At 42.4% G+C, this 20,483-nt stretch overlaps 1 long non-coding RNA gene across 1 annotated transcript; it reads right to left on the minus strand.

Annotated features, from left to right (window-relative positions):
• Positions 1–300: 300 nt before the first annotated feature.
• Positions 301–12,556, minus strand: LOC308583548. The gene is made up of 3 exons (XR_014006282.1): positions 12,112–12,556; positions 7,853–8,022; positions 301–318 (listed from the first exon to the last, which is right to left on the minus strand). It is a non-coding gene; the product is annotated as an uncharacterized lncRNA (long non-coding RNA).
• Between the last annotated feature and the right edge of the window lie 7,927 nt (positions 12,557–20,483).

The following is a 20,483-nucleotide window of genomic DNA, read 5'->3' on the forward strand; positions in this document are numbered from 1 at the left end:
ATGACCTGACAACTGGTGCATGATATTGAGACATCAGGAGGAATCAGGGGCAGAGCTGAAAACAGCAGCCGTGCAGCTTCAATGATCAGTGGCTCCTCCTCTGCCTCCTGGCGCCACCACCAGCGGGAGGCTGCTTCAACCCTCCTTTCCCTCCATGGCAGGAAGAGGAGGAGAAGGAGCAGGCCACTGAAGCCATGCCTCACTGGGCTCTGTGCTTTGGGGCATTGGGGGGCCCGGCCTCTACCCCAAAAATATTGAGGGGCAGAAAAGGGATTGGCTCCCAGGAGCTGATACAAGGACTCTGCATGGATGAGGCTACTGCAATTCAGTCGAGAGAAAGTAGACATAATTGTGAACTATGACAGATAGGCCTGGTGATATGCAAGAGGTGGAGAGACCTATTTGCCGTGTCGGGCTGCAGATGGTCACAGAGTTGGAAATGTTTATCTAATCTATCTATCATCTAACTAACTACCAGTAACTAACTATCATCTCATCTATCTATCTATCTATCTATCTAGTTGCAGGGTACACCAGGAACATGAAACATACTGGGCCTTTATTCAAATTCAAACAGTGATTCCTATTCACACGCCTTTAAACCTCCAGGCTCAAACCTTCTAAGAATGTCAGTAATAACCATCATTGAACTCTTCCTGTCTCCACTGCTGCAAATGTCAGTGGGCTGATTTTAGCACTGCTAAAAGTGAACATAAGAATGCTAACCTATTTCAGGGAGATGTAAATGTTACTGAGATATTATAGGTGGAGCTCTAAAAATGCTAATTAAAATGGTTATTGTCTCTTAAAAGTGCTTCAGTACTATTACATTTCTTTTCACGCAGAGGGATTTATAAGGCCAAGCTTTGCACCGAGTAGCAGAAATGATTCACGCTAGCCTGGCTGCTTCCTGTCTTCATCGCACATCAACTCTGTCTCTGGTAGCTTTTTCAACACAAGCAAATTACTTGTATTGTTAGGAAGAGAAAGGAGCAGATGATGAGTTTATGGTACGTGAACAGAGTGTGCATTAGCATTTGGAGCACTGCTACAGCGACACATTGAACAAATCATACAGTCATCAGAGAGCAGGACAGGATCCTGTGGAAGAAACTGGCTCATTTGATTAGAGCATGTGATTTTATCATCATTTCTTATCATTGCCAGAGCCATATAGGCAGTTCAACTACATAGAAGAGCTGAAGAAAAAAATTTAAAACAACAGCAATTCTGTTTCTTTTCCAGACCCCGTAGGGGAAAATGCAGAAGAGATGTCCCTTAAAGATATTTGACCAAAAAGCATTTTTTTTTTTTAATTTGGAGACCGAAGAGAAACCACAGAGCAGCTAATGGATGAAAAACTCACAGAAATAGATATCTTTGGCTAGAACATGAACTGGCCTGGCTAATGTTAAAACCTTTAACTACCTATATGGCTCTGGCAACACTAAGCAATGATTATAAAATCACACACTCTAACTGATGAGCCAGTTTCTTCCACAGATTCCTCTCCTGCCTCTCAGGATTGATTACTGTCTGATTTGTCCAGTGTTGTTGGAGGTATTTCGCTTTCTCCTGACACATCAAGCCTTCACCTAAACCAAATTTCAAGGTCTGTGATCCAGAGTTTTAGGAAAATGTGAGTCATAATCACATAGACTATAGGAGCTTCCAGAAGGACTGTTTATTCACACTATGTTCGAATGAAACTTGTGCTGATGTCACCTGTCTAAGAAGTATTCATCCTCATATGTTTCCACAGAGGTTATAGATAACATTGCCAGCTCTCCCACACTTTCCAGCACAATTTTTGATCACATTTCTTTTGGGACTTTTTGGGACCCAAATTTTCTTTGAATAAACAGTCTATCTAAAAGTATTCTGTGTGTCATTCAGCTTGATAAGAGCATAAGAAAACCCCTGCTGGACCAAGCCTCCAGCTTAAGTGCTTATAGGACAGGCAGCAGGACATATTTACTGTCACCACTGAAAACCATTGCCTTTCAGATTATATGAATGCACTGAATATGGTTTGGTCTGTGCTGGCTGTTTCAGACATGCCAGCTCCCACTTAACACTGCCTCAAGTGAGTGGTGAACATGTATATATGAATTCACCTTCTGTCAGGGGCAATAAGAATAGGGAGCATTATGCCGGTGGGTTTCTAGGCCTGGATTTAACTAACTCAGTGCACTAGCAGAAGGTAGTACAAGCGCTCCTGCTAGTACATGTCTTCCCCCCTTTCCTTCCCCTGCGCTCCCTGCTCCTCTCCCAGATCTGAATCCCTTTGGACTCGTGTGTGGGTAAACAACAAAAATAAATGGCAGGGTGCTTGGATTCAAAATGCAGGGCTTGCACAAAGAGAGCCTGAGTAGCAGAGTTTTAAACTCACAAAAGTTGAGCAGCAGTATAGCATGAGGAATATAGGTTGTTAAACCATTTTTATCTCATTCAGCTGCACACAGCAGCTGACCTCATTCTATCTCTCTTGCCATGAGCAGACCACACACTGTTAAGTAAGTTTAAAATGCTTTACTTACAGTTTCAAGGTCTCAGACATACATTGTTCCATGCAGCAGCAAGGATAATATAGGCAAAATAGTACTGGGTAGAAAATACAGCAAAGTAGCTTCAAGCATGTGGTCTGTGCTTGGGCACAAGCACAGACACATCCTTCTCGGGGCTTACAAGAGAGAAGGGGGTAGAAAGGCATCACTTCCTCTCTGGAGGACAGTGGGCATGACCTAACTGAGCCTATCTAGCAACACAGCTCTGTGGTCCTTAAGCCCTTCATGCACCAGCTAACAGTCATGCATAGTTATGTTTGACTGCAGTCTCTCAAAAGGACAACCCTTAGAACAGTGTGCAGAAGAGCACAATGTTGAATTCCTCCCTTCAACTTTTATTCCCATGCTTTCTCCTGATGAAAGTCACAAATACACACATCAATGTTACTATTTGGGGAGTGGGGAGAGATGTATTGGTGACAACAGCAGTACCACACAAATCATAGCTTGGGGAAGGATTTTTGTCCAGAACATGATCCCAAACTTGATTCTCCCTTGTATGGCTTCTATTCATCACCATAATCCATGACCAAATACAAGGTTAACATAACATGTCCCTTGACTGGAAACTCTCTGGCTCTCTGTTTCATGGTTGAGTGGCAGTACATCACTGGCCCATGTGGGATCCAGAGTTTACCATAGGTTGGAGCCTGAGAAGAAGCCATATGGAAGGTGCTTCCCACACCACTGCCCCTCATGCATGTATCAGCCCCAGCATGCCGCCAAACAGGAAAGAGAGATAGCGAGATTGTGCTGGGCATTTCAGTGTTTTTTGGAACAAGATAAGAGACTTTTCAGAGCCAAGCCCTGCTTGCTATTTCAGCTAACCATAATTGAGGGCAAGTCTGCCAGAGATACAAAAAAAAGGGGGGTGGAGGTGGGGAAGAGACCCTTTTTAGTTCAAAGTTCTGAATCCCGTTTCAAGTGTTATCATTGAGTCATGTTCACACAGTTCCTGTAAGTCACCATCAAGCTTTCTTGGTGGGAGATGACAGAAAGATAGCCCTTTGTACTTTCCCTTTGAATAGCCTACTGATCTCTTTGTCAGTGGCTTGATTTTAGTGCTACAATGACCTCATATTTCTCATACTTTGAACTCTTGTTTTAAAGCTTAGCAATGCAAGTATGGTCATAGATCTCATGAGCATAGGATGGAGTGTTTTATTGCTAATTGTTTGGATCTTGGCTTTTTTCACTTACCGTATTTTTTGCACCATAACACTCACTTTTTTCCTCCTAAAAAGTAAGGGGAAATGTCTGTGCGTGTTATGGAGGGAATGCCTATGGGTGGCATGCCTACGGATTTTCCTCCTCTAAAAACTACGTGCGTGTTATGGTCGGGTGCGTGTTATAGAGCGAAAAATACGGTATATTGCTTTAAGGAAAGAAGGGGTCTGCCTGAAGCAACGTTGAATACAGGCAACACCACTGCCATTTACACACATGCAATATGTGCGCAACTGGGCTTACGTGTATCACACTGAGCCCAGAACTGAATTTAAAAATGGCCGTAAAAGAGCGCAAAAAGGTCAGAAAAGGCACAAAAACAGTGCCTAGCAATCCCATGAGCCTTTGCAATTGCAATCCCAAGAGCCCTTGCACTGACCATTGCTGTGGTGAGTTGGAGTTTATGGAAGGTGGTTGGGAGAACGTGATTGTGGTGGAGTTTGGCAGAGTGCCTCACTCTACTTAATAATAGGGCCAGCCCTGTGTCAGGGAATGTTATTTCCAACTGTCTTCAATTTGGTGGAGTCTGAGGGCTTATCCACACTTCCTCTTGTCTGGTTGCTTTCCCCTGGGGAAAACCGCTCTTTAGCGCTCAATTGAAGCAAACAGCAATTTGGGTTGTCTGCGGATTGCCATTTGCTCCAATTTATCACTAAAGAGCAGGTTTTCCCTGAGAAAGGAGAGGGCAAGAGAGAACTGCTCTGACTCATTCTTTCTAAGCATGGAACAAGTGGAAGTGTGGATGAACCTTCAGACAAATATGGCTTAATTTGTTATCTTTCAGAAATAGGATTTTTGAAAAGAAACAAGTTCTTATGTATATCTTCTCTATCCCTTTCTCTCCCCCCCATCCCGTTGTCCAGAAGAAAACATGCTTCAAAGAATAATCCAGCACCGTATTTTGTGCTTAAATGAGAAAATAACCCTGCAATCCTAAACACACTTACTACGAAGTAAGTTGCATGGAACACAGGGCTTACTTCTGAGGAAACCTGCATAGGATTGCACTGTACAATCTTAACTTTTTGCAAAGCAGCTGCTAAGAGGAAGCAAAGGTTTCACTTTTTCTGGGCAAGTACGTTCTGCCAGATGTGTTGACAGTTTCTATTTACTGAAAAGATTAATTAATGTATTGGGAAGCAGGGCAGAAAAGAAAACTAGTAAAACATACTGGAGATGGGAAGAGTCAGGGGAAAGAATTGTATAAAGAAAAACTCCTTAGAAATCCACCCAGATTTCAATCATAACTACCCAAACCACAGGGCAGAATCAGACCTGGCAACCCAGTTCTGACTTGTGCTCCACATGTGGGTAGTAACCACAAGGACAGCCTCTTCAAAAGGACATGGCAGCTTCAGGGATGCATGTCGTTATCTGAAGCATGCCTCAATGTACAGATTGCCATTTAGTTTTATTTTTGCAAAGGTCTTGCACATGGCAGGCTTTCTACCTGCAGCTGAGCACTTCTGGTTCAGAAGATTCACATGCCCAGCAGGACTGGGACATGCAGAATACAGGAGTGGTGGCAGCAGGTGTGACCCCAGCCTCCCCTGCCACTTGTCCATGCATTCATCAGCTTTCCAAAATGAGCAACACTGTCCTTTCTTCATGCAGCCTGCAATGGCTAACCAAAAGAAGCACCAGTTTACACTGATCCTGTGTAAAAGAATTGCATACTGAAATTTTACTTCCAAATGCCCCTTAGTATTAGAGGCATGACTAACCTCCTCAACCCTTTCAGGAAATACGGCTAATTTTGTTATGAGCATGTTAAGATTTGCAATTTGAATTTGGCTGATCTCCTCTGGACTTAGCAAACAGAGAAAATCTCACGAGGGCTGGATCTCTTGACCCTCTGCAGCTCACAGCCAGCCAGATGTGTGCTGCAGAGTCAGCTCTAAGGGCTTATGCCGAGGGCCAGCAAACCTTTTCAGCAGGGGGCCAGTCCACTGTCCCTCAGACCCTGTGGGGGGCTGGACTATATTTTTTTTGGGGGGGAATGAATGAACCACTATGCCCCACAAATAACCCAGAGTTGCATTTTAAATAAAAGGACACATTCTACTCATGTAAAAACACGCTGATTCCTGGACCATCCGTGGGCCAGATTGAGAAGGCGATTGGGCCAGATCTGGCCCCCAGGCCTTAGTTTGCCTACCCATGGCTTATGCACTTAACTGCTGGTCTCATTGTGCACTGATATTGCTATCAGTGACTGAGACGCTTCAGCCTGATCTGTTTGCAGGGAGATTAGATGATGTTGGCTACTTAATGAGCATTCATTCCTATTTGTTTACAGGGAGGTTAGACGATGTTGCATCAGAGCGAGTGTTATTCTACGCTTTCCAGTGCATTTTCCAGTCACTTTCCTAATGGCAAAAAGTCCTATTGTTTAGGGTAGCAGATATATTGCACAAGACCTCCCTATCAAACAACTTGACTTTGCTGGTGCATAGTAGAATCCCACTCGAAAATAGCAACAGTTTGGAAGTCTCCTCAGATAGAAATGGGTGTCTTGTATATGGTTGCAGGGAGGGAAGCAGCTCTGTGAAATACCTAAGTAAGGGAACATGCACAGAGTGATGAGGGTTTTTTGGGTTGTTTTTTTAAAATGTGATTGCCAAAGAAGAAAGAAGAAAGTTTCTTTTGCTTAAAGAATCTCTAAGGATTGCAGAAGCAAAGTGACTGCTTTTGAGTGCTTAAAAAAAACACAATAGGGGATGAGTGTTGCTCTCCTTTAACACACACAGAAGTTCTTGTCCTATTATTTTAAGCAGGGAACATGAGCAAGCTTTCCCTTCTATTCTGCTTGCAGCTACTTCCCAACATTTTCTGGATCTTTTGAAATTATAGCTGCGGATCTTTCATAACTGTGTGCTCCCCATCTCTGGCACTTGACCACACGTCACCCCTCTTTTTAAACGCTGAACATGGCGAACATGAGCACAGCTGTATCCCACCATAAGGCTACTCACCTCCTTCTAATATGCAGATATGAGATTTTGAGCTACTAGCACTGGATTTGGTCTAGCAAGAAGAGAGCGGTGAAAGAGAAATCTGGTTTGTTAAATCATCTGTAAAGGTCCTAGGTCATTTGGCTGCTGTTTTCTTTGAGAGCACATATTGTCAAGATGTTTGTTTACCATTGACAGATGTTCCCCAATTTTTTAAAGAAAACATCTGTATTGAGATTTTCCCCCCCCATGTTCACTGAACAATGTTACTGTTTTTGCATTCCAAGAATATCCCCACCCTATCTTCTGCAGACCCCTTCTCTTCCAGCGGCTTGGCCTGTGCCAGAACTTTCTCCCTATAAAGACATTCCTATTCCCAGGGGAAACTGGGGCAAAGATCTTCAACAGATCAGATGCTCATCAAATTGCCATTCTTGTGGCTCTTTGGGGGAAGGTATGATAGTCAATTTCCCCTATGCACAGGGGTTTCCAAAACAGGTGGTTTACAAGTTAAAATTACCAGAAAGTAATTGTTGGGGAAAGTTGCCCTGGTAGGATGTAGGTCTTCTCCCTTAGAAGTTTTCGTGAAAAGGCTGGAAAGATGTCATTTCTGAAAGCTGGAGGAATAGAGGGTCTTCTCTCCTTAAGTCAGAATTCCAGACTGGATGATTACCTTTCATCTTTCTACATTCCTGCCAGTCTCTCAGTTTCATGTGCTTATTTTTTGACACATGAATTTGGAATCCCAAGAGAACCCCTTAAAAATTGTGCGGTACAACAATGCTCAGATGAACAGCAGCTATTGGATGGGTGCATGTGGGATTTCCTTAGGATTATGCTGATCTGGAGATAAATAAAGAAATGCTCAGTGATTTAGGGGAGTCAGCAGATATTCAGAAGATGAGGGCGGGGAGAGATGCCACCATTTTTCAACTACCTCTCCCTAGTAAGTAGCTGAGACTCTGACACATCAGTGCAATGGATATGTTAGCCACAGTTTGACACAAAGTTAAACATGGTGAAGCTCACTGAAACTAATAAGATTAAGCACTCTAGCTTGCGGTCCTAGCTTGTATATTTTGACACTGAGCTGGTGACACTTACATTGGAAATGTGGTGCCAATTTCATCTCTCCTGGCATTCTCAACATTATGTGGTCATTTTTGTTGATGTCACTTTTTCCCTGATTGTGGAAGTTAATGTTTGCAGCAGAGGGCAGAGTAGAGTCCCCAAATCTTCTCCAACCAGAAATCTCTTGCCTTGCTTTCTTTGCACTACAGTGGAAATAAAAATGGAAACCCAGTTCAATTTTAGACTGCTGGTGGCAATGAGGACTGTCATGGCGTCAGTCTCCAGTCAATTTCTCTCTCTCTGGCCCTTATCTTCTGCCCACCACAGCTCTATGAGTTTCTCTGTCTTCCATCTGCCTATGCTATGTTTTTTGCTGTTTTCCAGGCCCCAGCCAAAGACCCTTATCTGGTTATGAATGTTCCTGATACTGCTCCTGAATACAGGATGCTGTTTTGACCATTTGAATGAAACAGCCATATTTTTATGAACTCTTGTTTGGTTTTTAAAGAGATGAAACCCAGTTTATGTGCCACAGCAGCTTCATTCAGCACTGATCCATGAAACTGAAGAAGTATTAGTGGGATCTTTGGGAATAAAGACAGCAAGTAATCTGTCTATTAAGGGGGTTTAGATTTAGAATCTCTTAGTATTACTGGCTGGAGCAAGACGCCACTCTTGGATTTTTCATTCTGAATCCTTTCTATTTCTGTCTAGTGTTACTCCAGAATAAGCAGCATGTTTGTTGGTCTGCAGATAACGTGAGCAGAAGCTTTAGCAGCTTTACTTTTATGCTGAAAAATGTTTCTGTATTAAAATCCCTTTTTGCTCATGGTTGGCTGTGGCGGTTAGAACTCTGCAAAGCACCATGCCTGCATTAGGGATCCCATTTCAGTTTCTCGGTGTCTCATTTTTCCAATCTTAAATTCAGTTTTCCACATTTCTACAACAGTTTGTGATTTGTTTATTTTTAATGCCTCGTGAAAATACCTCAGCAAATTCCTCCTAATATGCACATGTTTGTATGCAATTTCTCCTAATAGACACATTTTCACAAAGCAATTTTCCTGAATTCAATGCATTTTTAATACATGCGTTTTCATTGATATATTACTGCAGTATATGCAATTTTGTATGCATTCATTGGCTAGAGAATTTCATTGCAAAATCTGGAAAACTGCAAATTTTGAAGGCTAGCATTGTGTTGTTTTGGAAAGTAAAAATTAGTCAGGTTCATTTTTAAATGCAAACTGATTCAAATTCCCCACACCCTATCTGTAATAATGGAGCAGAGAGATTTTTCATTTGATAGACTGTCAAAGGCAAATCCTATCTTTGAGGGCTTTCTAATCCAAGTCTGGTTTCAAGATAAAGAACCATAAATAGCCTGAGCCTGTTCTAAAATTCAAGGCATTGGCCTGATCTTAGAGTAGTATGTGTGCATGACCTGGAAGTTGGTGGAGTCAGCAGAAGGTTCCCCAATACTGTTTCTGCCCAGAATATATGGCTGCAGTGACACTTTCAAATCATCTTCCAGATTAGTGTTTTAAGGCCATGATTTTGGATATTTAATCACCATCATCTCATAGTACACAGAGGACATGAACGAACATGTTTGGTAGGGTTGCCATAGCTGGAATACTGCAGTTGGCAGCAGTGTCCGGGCAGAAATTTGTGAAATGTCCGGGGGAAACCGGACATATGGCAACCCATGTTGGCAGTGCTGCTTTGGCCAATTTTCCATAAAAATAACTCAAAAACAGCATTTTTTGCGATTTTGGCAAAAAAAAACCTCATAGACAGAAAAGAGACAGTGCTAGGCAAATCAAACATTTCATGAGACATTCACTTTTACGGTGGGGAGTCATTTTATTGACTCCGGCTTTCAGAAACCCCCACCAATTACCTGCGGTGGAACCTGGACGACTTAATAGCAGACCAGCTCTACATCCCTTTTACAAGCTTAACACCACGGGCTTAAAATGTGAGGGAGAAGCTCAGAGCAACACACCCAAAGGGCAACTGGAGTTAGGCAGGGCTGGAAAGAGCCAGGCTGCTGCCAAAGAAATATACTTCATATGCCCAGAAGGCTTGTTTGTGGTAAGGGAGAGATGAGTTCACATTAAAAGGAAAATGCTGGATTAACATAGGGAAGTGGTTTTGTACATGGCTCGATTCGTGAGTTTGCATGCACTTTTTTAAAAAGAGGCATAAATGATATTTAAAAGAAAACATGAATCCCAGCACTGTCAATAATAATAATAATAATAATAATAATAATAATAATAATAATAATAATATCTTTATTGTCAATGTACAACCTGCGTACAATGAAAATGACTGAAATTAATATGCTAAGTCCTATAGAAATTACAAAAGGCTGGGGACAGATACAAGAGTATATGTGAGATAGGGAGATTGTAAAGAGTTGTTGACTAACAGGTACTTTTGTAATGTATATAGAGCTAAATGCTACATAGTCATTCAGTGTGTAAGCTGGAGAGTCCCTGGTTTGAATTTTACTTCGGCCACAAACCCAATAGATGGTCTTAGGCAAATGACTATTAACTCAGTCCCCACCCATCCAATCTGCACTATGAGGTTAGTAATAGTGAGACCTAGCCACACTTATCTATGCACTGGCCATGTCTACACTTTGCTGTAATGTGCTCTATGTGGGGCTCTTTTGAAAGACACCTCAGGAACTTCAGCTGGTTTAAAATCTGACCACCAGGGTGACCGCATAACACCTTCATTTTACCAGTTACACTGTTTACTTTCACATTTCTGAGCAAAATTTAAAGTGCTGGTTTCAGCCTTTCCACCTAACCTTAAACCTTTAACCTAAAGGGCTTGGGCCCAAGTAGTTTTGTACCCATATCAACCTGCCCACACATAAGATCTTTAATGGAGACTATGCTCATTTTGCCTGTAGGCTAGTGAACTTGGTAGGCACAAAGAAGAAGACATTTTTAGCGGTGGCATCATGACTCTGGAATTTGTTGTCTGTCAACCTCAAGAAGATCGCCACACTCCAGTCCTTTGGAAAGGCTTTGAAGTCTTGTTTCAGGCAAATTATGTATGGTGTGTGTGTACTGCACTATGAAATGGATGAATTGGGAAACTAAGTTTTATATTCTACGCTGGAAGGTTGTTTTTATAACTGGCTTTTAGTTCTGGAGTAATTGTAGAAATGACTTTGAATTTATATTTTGTATTGCTGACGTTTTCTGGAAACGCAATACTCAAAAAGTTTGCCTAGGAATATTTTAATTAACCAAATACAGTGGTACCTCAGGTTACATATGCTTCAGGTTACATACGTTTCAGGTTACAGACTCCGCTAACCCAGAAATATTACCTTGGGTTAAGTACTTTGCTTTAGGATGAGAACAGAAATTGTGCTCTGGCAGCACGGCGGCAGCAGGAGGCCTCATTAGCTAAAGTGGTGCTTCAAGCTAAGAACAGTTTCAGGTTAAGTACGGACCTCCAGAACGAATTAAGTACTTAACCTGAGGTACCACTGTAAGGGACATTGCACTTTAAGCAATAGCCACACCTTTGCTACTCACTCCCCTTTAATGCATGAGCAACACATGTCGGTGCCTTCACATCTGAAGTTTAAATTTCCAAGCTTCTCTCACGCTATTTATATTAACCATGTGGCAGAGAACACAGAGGAGATATATTTGCAATGCAGAAGGGGCATTATATTTGCATTATTGAACTGATTGAAGCAAGAGCCGCTCTTAAGCTTCACACGTGAAAACACTCTTTCTGAGCTCCTACTTCTCCAAATCTGGCAGGGCATCAAGTCAGATTTAGTTAGCACTGGAAGATCCAACCTAGCGGCTTTCAAACACAAAGATCAAAGTGACAATGCATACTGTTTCAAGATATGGCTTGTCTAGTTCTTTTCTTATGAACAGATAGAGATGATTTAAAGGCACTTATTTAAAGGTAGTGCCCCACATGCTCACTTAATGTGAGACAATTTGGAACAGACTTAGTCTGGATAAGGAAGCTTATTGAAATGTAACAGCATTGGGAAGAATTGTGAGCAGACAAAATGGAAACCATGGAATTTAGGGCTAGAAAGTTGTCGTCCTAAGGATTAAGCAAGATGTGATATAGTCCATGCCATTAACAATTGTGTGAATATTTAAAAATAAATAAATAGCAGGAGGGCTCCAGCCCACTGCAGATCTGGGTAAGGCTCATGAGGGTGGGAAATTTAATTTAATCTTTTGCTCCTGCCGTGGTCCCAATCTAGACTGACACAACACACATTTTACCTGTTTACTAAACCATTCCATACAATTGCTAGCTGCATGAATTAGGCTGTGTCCAGTTTGGCCTTCAATCAACTGCATTACTCTGTGAAAAAAGGAAAGTTATTATGCAGTTATTTAGTTAGAGGCTGTTAAAGAATACTGTGGTACCTCGGGTTACATACGCTTCAGGTTACAGACTCCGCTAACCCAGAAATAGTACCTCGGGTTAAGAACTTTGCTTCAGGATGAGAACAGAAATCGTGCTCCTGCGGTGCGGCGGCAGCGGGAGGCCCCATTAGCTAAAGTGGTGCTTCAGGTTAAGAACAGTTTCAGGTTAAAAACGGACCTCCGGAACGAATGAAGTACTTAACCCGAGGTCCCACTGTACTTCAAAGGTGCATCAGTAAGGATAGATGGATCACTCTCTTGCCAGACCACATCAATTTCAAATGTGCTCAGTCATAAGTCTATTCTGTTCCATTTCTGAATCAGTCTGATTTTTTTAAAAATAAAAAACTCCAGGATTTTATATATTTTTCAAAAATTGCAAATTTTGTATATATTTTACCCTAGGACATAGAATCATAGAATTGTAAAATTTGGGAGGGACCCTGAGGGTCATCTAGTCCATCCGTCTACAATGCAGAAATCCTGCACATAGCCATCCCCAGTAGGCTCAAACCACCAACCTTCTGGTTAACAGCCAGACCCATTGACCCATTGCACCACAGGTCTGGGGGATGAAAACTGTTTATATGCATTTCATCCTGAAATATGCATTTCTGCATGTACAATATTTTAATCTAAAATGTGCATTTGTTAGTGTATTTTGGTATCTTTGTGAGCCAAGAGGTGAATTTTAAAGTTCAGAGAAATATAAAAAGTGAATACTGAGCTCCAACCCACATGGTAGGACACCAGTTTCCTTTAAAAAGTGGAACAAATTGAATCCTTGTATCAATGTGCTTTTTTCTTCTTCTTGCCTGAGGCTACAACACTAAACAAATCCACGAGGGATTAAGTACTGCTACACTCAGAGATACTTTTGAATAAACATACATTGGATTATTCTGCATAGCACAGTGCAACGTATATGGCATACTGTCAGTTATTTTGTTATATCATCAAACTCCCAGGCAAAGCCCACAAAATTCAGTAAGAATATTATATTAGAATGAAGACAGATTTCCTCATGAGAATGAATGGAAAGTGACACCCACTGTGTTCACTGTCTGGTTAGTGTGTTCAGTTTATTTCCACAGCTTGAAATCTTTCCCCTTGGCTAAAGCTGGAGACCATGTAAAAAGTTTATCACCGGCCATAACTACAGAAAAGTGCTGGAATTAAAATTTCAGGGGAAAGAGGGAAAGTTACGGACAGGGTGACAAGCTGAAACCCAGCTCAGCACACTGAACACTGTTATAGAATTGCATACCAGTGACTGGGGGGGGGGGGGAACAAAAACCAACAATAACTTGCAAGCTTTGTGTGAGGAGAGGTAAAGAATCTTTGAAACACTTCTATGTCATATGATGGGACTTTATATCTTATGTCTCAGTTACTAATAGTCAAGGTTCCTTACCTGCACCTAAGAAATAAATTTGAACTTCACGATTCAAGTATGATTACAAAAAGGTTATATAAGATTAATACTTATCCATTTTATGTATTGTATCGCTTTTGTAGCTTCCTGTTTGTCAGATGCTGGTTGATCTATGTATTTACCTGAAAAAGAAGCAGAAAGAAATGGGACCCTGAGGATCATCTAGTCCAACTCCCTGCAAAGCAGGAATATGCAGCTGTCCCATGCAGAACTTGAACCTGCAACCTTGGCGTTATCAGCACCACGCTCTAGCCAACTGAACAATCCTAGTACTAAGGTTTTGTTCTTGATCTTGCCTCCTCCCTCTCCTTAGTGCTACATCAATAATGTCTTTAGGAGAATCTAGTCCCTACATAGGTATGTACACAACATGGCTTCAGCCCTGTATACCTGAAGGAGCGCCTCCACCCTCATCGTTCTGCCCGGACAGCGAGATGCAGCACTGAAGGCCTTCTGGCAGTTCCCTCACTGCGAGAAGTGAAGCTACAGGGAACCAGGCAGAGGGCCTTCTCGGTAGTGGCGCCCGTCCTGTGGAATGCCCTCCCATTAGATGTCAAGGAGATTAGTAATTATATATCTTTTAGGAGACATCTGAAGGCAGCCCTGTATAGGGAAGCTATACCTATCTGACTGGCTGGGGCAACCAGTCAGATGGGTGGGGTACAAATATTATTATTATTATTATTATTATTATTATTATTATTATTAGCTTAAAACTCAGTTAGGTCATTCTTTTTCTCATTTTGGACCAAAGTTTGTTGGGGGGAAACACATCAAACACAGTTTTTCATTGGAAACGACGGAGTAGATATGAACTGTGGCTAACATCATGTGGACACCGCTTCCCATGCAGGAAGTGTGTGGAGAGCCATTTGCTCAGCAAGCACTGGAAAGGGTAGAAAGAACGTATTTGCTGCCAGCACCCCTCCCTTGCCATTTAGCCTTCTGGCCGTGCGCATGGTGGCCACAAAGTCAACACGCAAGTGACATGACCAGCAGGCATGTGCCCACAACCCCATGGCATGCTCACTGAAAGCATGAGGGGGCTCACTGGAACACCACAGCAATGCCAGAGATCACTGACACTCCTAAGTGGCTGTGAGGGTGTAAGAGAGTACTCTGTGGACTGAAAGTATGGCATAAATTAGGGGTAGGGAACCTGTGACCCTCCTGGGGTTGGAGGACTGCCGGCAGCAAAGGCTGGTGAGCATTAGGACTGGTTCTACGAGAGCAACACTGAGACTAAGCTGACAGCCAGTGCCACTTCCTGGACCTTCCTTGGAGGTTTTTAAGCAGAAGTTGGATGGCCTTGGATGGTCTTGGATGCTTTAGCTGAGATTCCTGCATTGCAGGGGGCTGGAGCAGATGACCCTTGCAGTTCCTTCAAACTCTACTGTTCTATGATTGTATAAGTCAATATGCAAGTGACAGGACCAGCATGTGTAAGTAAGAAGGTAGGCAGGTGGGAGCTGACTGAGGTTGGTGGGTGTTCACCCTCATGGTCCAGTCTCCTCTGACTACCGTTCCCATTTCCCTGACCGCTGGCCATGCTGGCTGGGGATGGTGGAAGCTAGAGGACAGGACAGGCACCTCCAGGGTAAAGGAATATGAAAACAGCTTTTGTCTTGCATTTCCTCTGGAAAGTTTGAGAAGAGAGAGAAGCGGAATACCCTTCAGACTGGAGAATGAGTCAAGCATTTCACTGCTTCAGGCAAGTCATTCGGAGATGCTAAAGGGGAAAGTGACAAGGATATTTCAAAATACCTTCCATTGTTTCATGATGCCATTAAGTGGCAGCCTGAGACTAAACAATGTCGGAAAGAGGTTTAACCTTCATTGTCAAATAAACAAAGAGATTTATCCTTCAGTGGATGTTTCCATGTCCTCATTGGCCAGTGAATCGCTCTCTTTTTTTGAACAGAGGGGCTGATGTGAGGCAAAAAAAAGCTACTGGACAAATGGATGTAGACAAAGAAAATGAAAAAGAATGCTCTGAAGGGCTTTTCCCAATCTTTTCTTTCTTTTTTTTTTTTAATTGACTCTGACCGTTCCACAACACAAAGCATCTGTTTCTAGCTATATATCTACTTGTGGAAAATGTTCTGAAAACTGCTAACTCCACCCCCCAGCCCCCGCTCCAATGTACAAGTGTTGATCACAAGGCACTGCGGCAGGGCAGTTGCTTTTATCTGTACTCATTGGCACTTGATTTAGAAGCAGAGGCCAGGCACAGTTTCAGGCTGTATTTTATTTCAAATTTATGGTTACAGCAACGTGGTTTATACAGCAGAAGAGCTGACCTCACTTGGTCTGTTGGACAGGGACGCTTCGCCTTCCTCTGTGTTCTCAGCTTATTTCCTTTCCTGAATTCCCTTGTTGGATGTAGGGATTTTGTTCCTCAGGGGCAGGTGGTGCCACCTGTGGCCAGACCCACGGAGTCTGGTTCTACGGCCCCTTTCTCCCCTCAGTATGCACCTCCTCACTGCAGACTTTTCTCTGGCTACACAACACCACAGGAGTAACCAATGTAATGCTACCCAGATGTTGTTGAACTGCAGTTCCCATCAGCCTCAGCCAGTGTTGTTCCGCTGGCAGGGGCTGATGGGAGTTGCAGTGTAGGTGAAAGCAAATTTATTTGTTGATTGGTTGGTTTATCACATTTCTAGCCCACTTTGTTCTCTAAGGAGCTTGAGCATACATGGTTTCCCACCTGCTCCTCATTTAATCCCCACAACAACCCTGGGAGAACAGGGTTCAAATCCCCACTCGGACATGAAACTCACCTTGAGCCGGTCAGCGCCTCACAGGCTCCTTCCACCCTGGCTTCTTCTCAGTATTTAGGGTTTATTACCCTAATTAAACAGGCAGATATGTAGCATATTTCCATGTGTGGCTTGTGGTCAGAGCAGTGGGAGATTCTCTCTCAACACTTCCTTGGCAGGATATATACAGTAGTTTGTTGTTAGGCTTTTGGGAAATGTCAGAGAAGATGGATGTGAGTTCAACTGAAATGTCACTCTGCACATGGCCACATGCTTAATTAGGATACTAAACCCTAAACACTGTGGAAGCCCCCTGAATCAGTTCAGGGCCCAGATTCTGGTTGGATCAGTTCTTCTAATCCTTGGTTCAGGTCCCAAATAGATATGTATATTAACCTCCAGGGTGAGGGGAAAGCTGAGAGATAGTGGTTTGCTAAAGCTACCTTAATTTCTGCAGAGGCAATTGCCCTACGCTAGGTCTTGACAAAGTAAGGGCTCTGTTGTGCCACAAATTCTGACTGTAAAAGACTCGAGCTTTTCTTTAATGCCTTAGGGATTGGTTTTTTTCATAAAGCATAAACAAAACTTGCAAAGCACATGGATATGCACCTAGACCAGCAGTGACAAAATGTGTTTTCGGTTGTTTCCATCGGTCCGTCTTGTTTTCCATGATTACAATTCAGCCTCTCACACAATTCAAGGGCTGCATTGTTTTTTGTTTGACCTCGCATGACAGTTTTTAAAAACATACATAAACACACATATGAGAGTCTTTTGGCCACGAGGCTCCCATTCTCTGTGTTTAAATCAAAATCGTATGGAAAGCATATTTATTACAGAGAACTAGAACCTCTCAAGGAAAAAGAAATACTTATAGCAGATGTTTCCCCTTAAAAGAGAATGGATTAGAAAAGCCAGGAAGAGCTCATCTTGGCCCACATTAATCTCCGAATGGAGGACAATCCCTGTAGTGTTCACTGCATGAATCTAGATGTCCTCCCCATGCTTTGTACCACACCTTCTATAGTTTTTCTTTTAAAAAGTTTGCTAATGTTCCTAGCCCTCTTGACTCACGTTAAAGGGTAAGCTTAAATACTTACTCATTAAACAGAAGAATGGGGAGGTTAAAGGTCTTTAGAGATAATTTTCTAAAGCAAAATTATGCCAAGTCACAGTGTTAGAATCAAAAGAGGTAGCTGCTAAGAAATTAACGTGGACTAAGATGCACAGAATTTAGCCACTATGCCAAACAGATAGAATAGCAGAATTCTGTGGTGACTGAGTGAACAGGATTAACTGTAATTCTTTCTAATACTGAACTCAAGTTGTGAGTTTAGAAGCTAAACAGGGTCACCCGCAAACTGGAGTGAGGCATCAGTATGTTTACAGAAGAAGAAAAATCTAAAGAGGCAAAAAACAGGCCAAGGAGAACTTAAGAAGAGCCTGCCAATGATCTATCTAGCCCAGCATCCTGATCTCACAGCAGCCAACCAGATGCCTGTGGGAAGGTGGCAAGCAGCACCTGAGTTCAACAGTTCTCCCCGGCGAGTGGTATTCAGAGGCACAGTGCCTCTGGCAGTGGAGGTAGGACATAGTCATCATGGTCAGCAGTTATCAATAACTTCTCCATGAATTTTTGTCTAATCCTCTTTGAAAGCCATCCCAAGCTGGTGGCCATCCTTACATCTTGTGGGAGCTAATTCTATCATTTAACTTTGTCCTATGTGAAGAAGCACTTCATTTTGTCTGTCCCAAATCTTCCAACATTCAGCATCATTGGGTGTCTCAAAGTTCCAGTATTGTGACGGGAAGTTATTCCTATCCACTTTCTACACACCATACACAATCTTATTCTCCTCTGTCAGGTCCCCACTTACTTATTCCTTCTCTCTCCTTCCCGTTCCTTAACCTGTTGCTGATTCATAATTCTTAATACTTGATGACTCAGCTTAGGCTCTTGGATGTGGTACTCTGTCAAAAGTTCTGCATCAGCAAGACTTGATCTTCGATATGATAACTTTATTGTTAATAATGTTTTCCATCAGTTTTCCCAGATGTTAAGCTAAGTGGCCTATGATTCTCCAAATACCCTCTGGATCCCATTTTTGAAATGGTTATTATTGGCCACTTCCCAGCCGTTGGATAGGTACACTGATCTTATGGACAAGTTACATACTTTTATTAGAAGATAAGCAATTGCATATACAGTGGTACCTCTAGTTATGAACTTAATTCGTTCCGGAGGTCTGTTCTTAACCTGAAACTGCTCTAAACTAGAGGTGTGCTTTCGCTAATAGGGCCTCTTGCTGCCACTGCGCCACCAGCGCATGATTTCCATTCTCATCCTGGGGCAAAGTTCTCAACGAGGTAACTCTTTCAGGCTAGTGGAGTTTGTAACCTGAAGTGTTTGTAACCTGAGGCGTTTGTAATTCGAGGAACCACTGTATATGTTATTTTAAAATGCTCAGGTGGGTGGCCACCCAGACCCAGTCAATAAGGCCTAGAACTTCATTTATTCTCACCACTATTTGCCTCACTTCCTCAGACTGCCTTCTCAAGAAAAGCAGGTTCAGCCACAGGGGTCCTGCCTACACCTTTCAAAGTGAAGCCAGATGCACTTCTCTTGAAAGGTACCAAGCTGGAGAAGGGCACCCTAGAATGTTCCTAAAGGCATCAGCGGTTCAAAATGGAGACATAACCCTTTATATGCTGCTTCGTTTTTTATAAGGCTAGCTTCTCTGGGTTTAACAAGCAAAGAAAAATTTGCAGTTATTCCATTGCCTACTTTGTCAAGGATGTGATCAGTTGCCTGGTCCAAAATGACACATTTTGGCCAACTCCAGGAATTAAAACAGGCTTGAACATTTATAGGTAGACTGCAGCTAGAAGCGGTGTGTGTGTGTGTGTGTGTGTGTGTGTGTGTGTGTGTTGAATGTATTTGGCATTGCTTGCTGTCTTTCCAGTCTGCCACGCTAGTAAGACCTCCACTCCAAGTTGGCTCGTGGAGGTTGCTAGAAAGTTGGAGTATTTTCAGACTGTTACTATGCCTTTACCTTACAAAGACAAAATAAGCCACCGGTCGGGACAAGAGGCAGGGGCAGGGGGGTAGCCCTGTGCAGTAAACACATTTTTTCCCCTATAGAGACCCCAAGTTTTTTTTTGAAAAGTGCCCACTTCCATAAATTCCTAAAAAGTTGCCCAGTCAACCTAATCTAGGCCAGAACTAATTTGCAGAAACTTCCATATATATCCCTAAATCCCTCAGATTTGCACTGAAACTTCAAAACAGTAACATATGCTTTGGTCTTGAATAAATATTTCAAATACACCATGATATTGTTGTTGGAAAGCCACCTCAATCTATAAATGGAGGGCCCTCTTTAGAGATGTGGCACTCACAACAGTGTCCCACTGGGGGCAGGCAGAAAAATATTTACAAGAAATATATAGGGGGAAATGCACATTTTGTATCAAATACTGCTTAGCAGGCCCTTATTTACATTATTTCTCTTCTAAAAATAATAGCAATAAACTGTTGGTCCATCCTAGAAGACTTCTGTGTTCAATGTCACCTTTCCTTGATTTGTCTTACCTTAGTGGCTTTAATAGATTTATAACCTAAACCTGATCACCACTGAATTTCATCCTTTTATGTTTGTGTCTCTGTGTGTGTTTTTATCCCAGAGAAAGAAGAAATGAAGTTAGTTTGACATGAGTTGCTTTGTGGATTACACAAATTGCCTGGGGTCGTTGCCATTCCTGGAAGTGAGATTATCTCTGGTTTCTCACAAAGTCATCTCTCCAAACATACTGCATGAGATAAAACTGAACACAGCCAGGGATCTTGTTTTTATTTTTTAAAAAAAACCTTCCATTTGCAGACCAAAATTTAGCAGCTCCGTTCAACTAATCCTCATAAAAGCTTAGGAGAACGTAGGAAAAAAGAAAACCCTTTAAACTCTGATAGTCCAAAAAAGAAGCAAGGAACAACTTGGCACCAACTCCAGGGGGCCCTGGGGGCTCCAGGC

This window comes from Podarcis bocagei, assembly GCF_964188305.1.
Source record: "Podarcis bocagei genome assembly, chromosome: 3".
Lineage (NCBI taxonomy): Eukaryota > Metazoa > Chordata > Lepidosauria > Squamata > Lacertidae > Podarcis > Podarcis bocagei.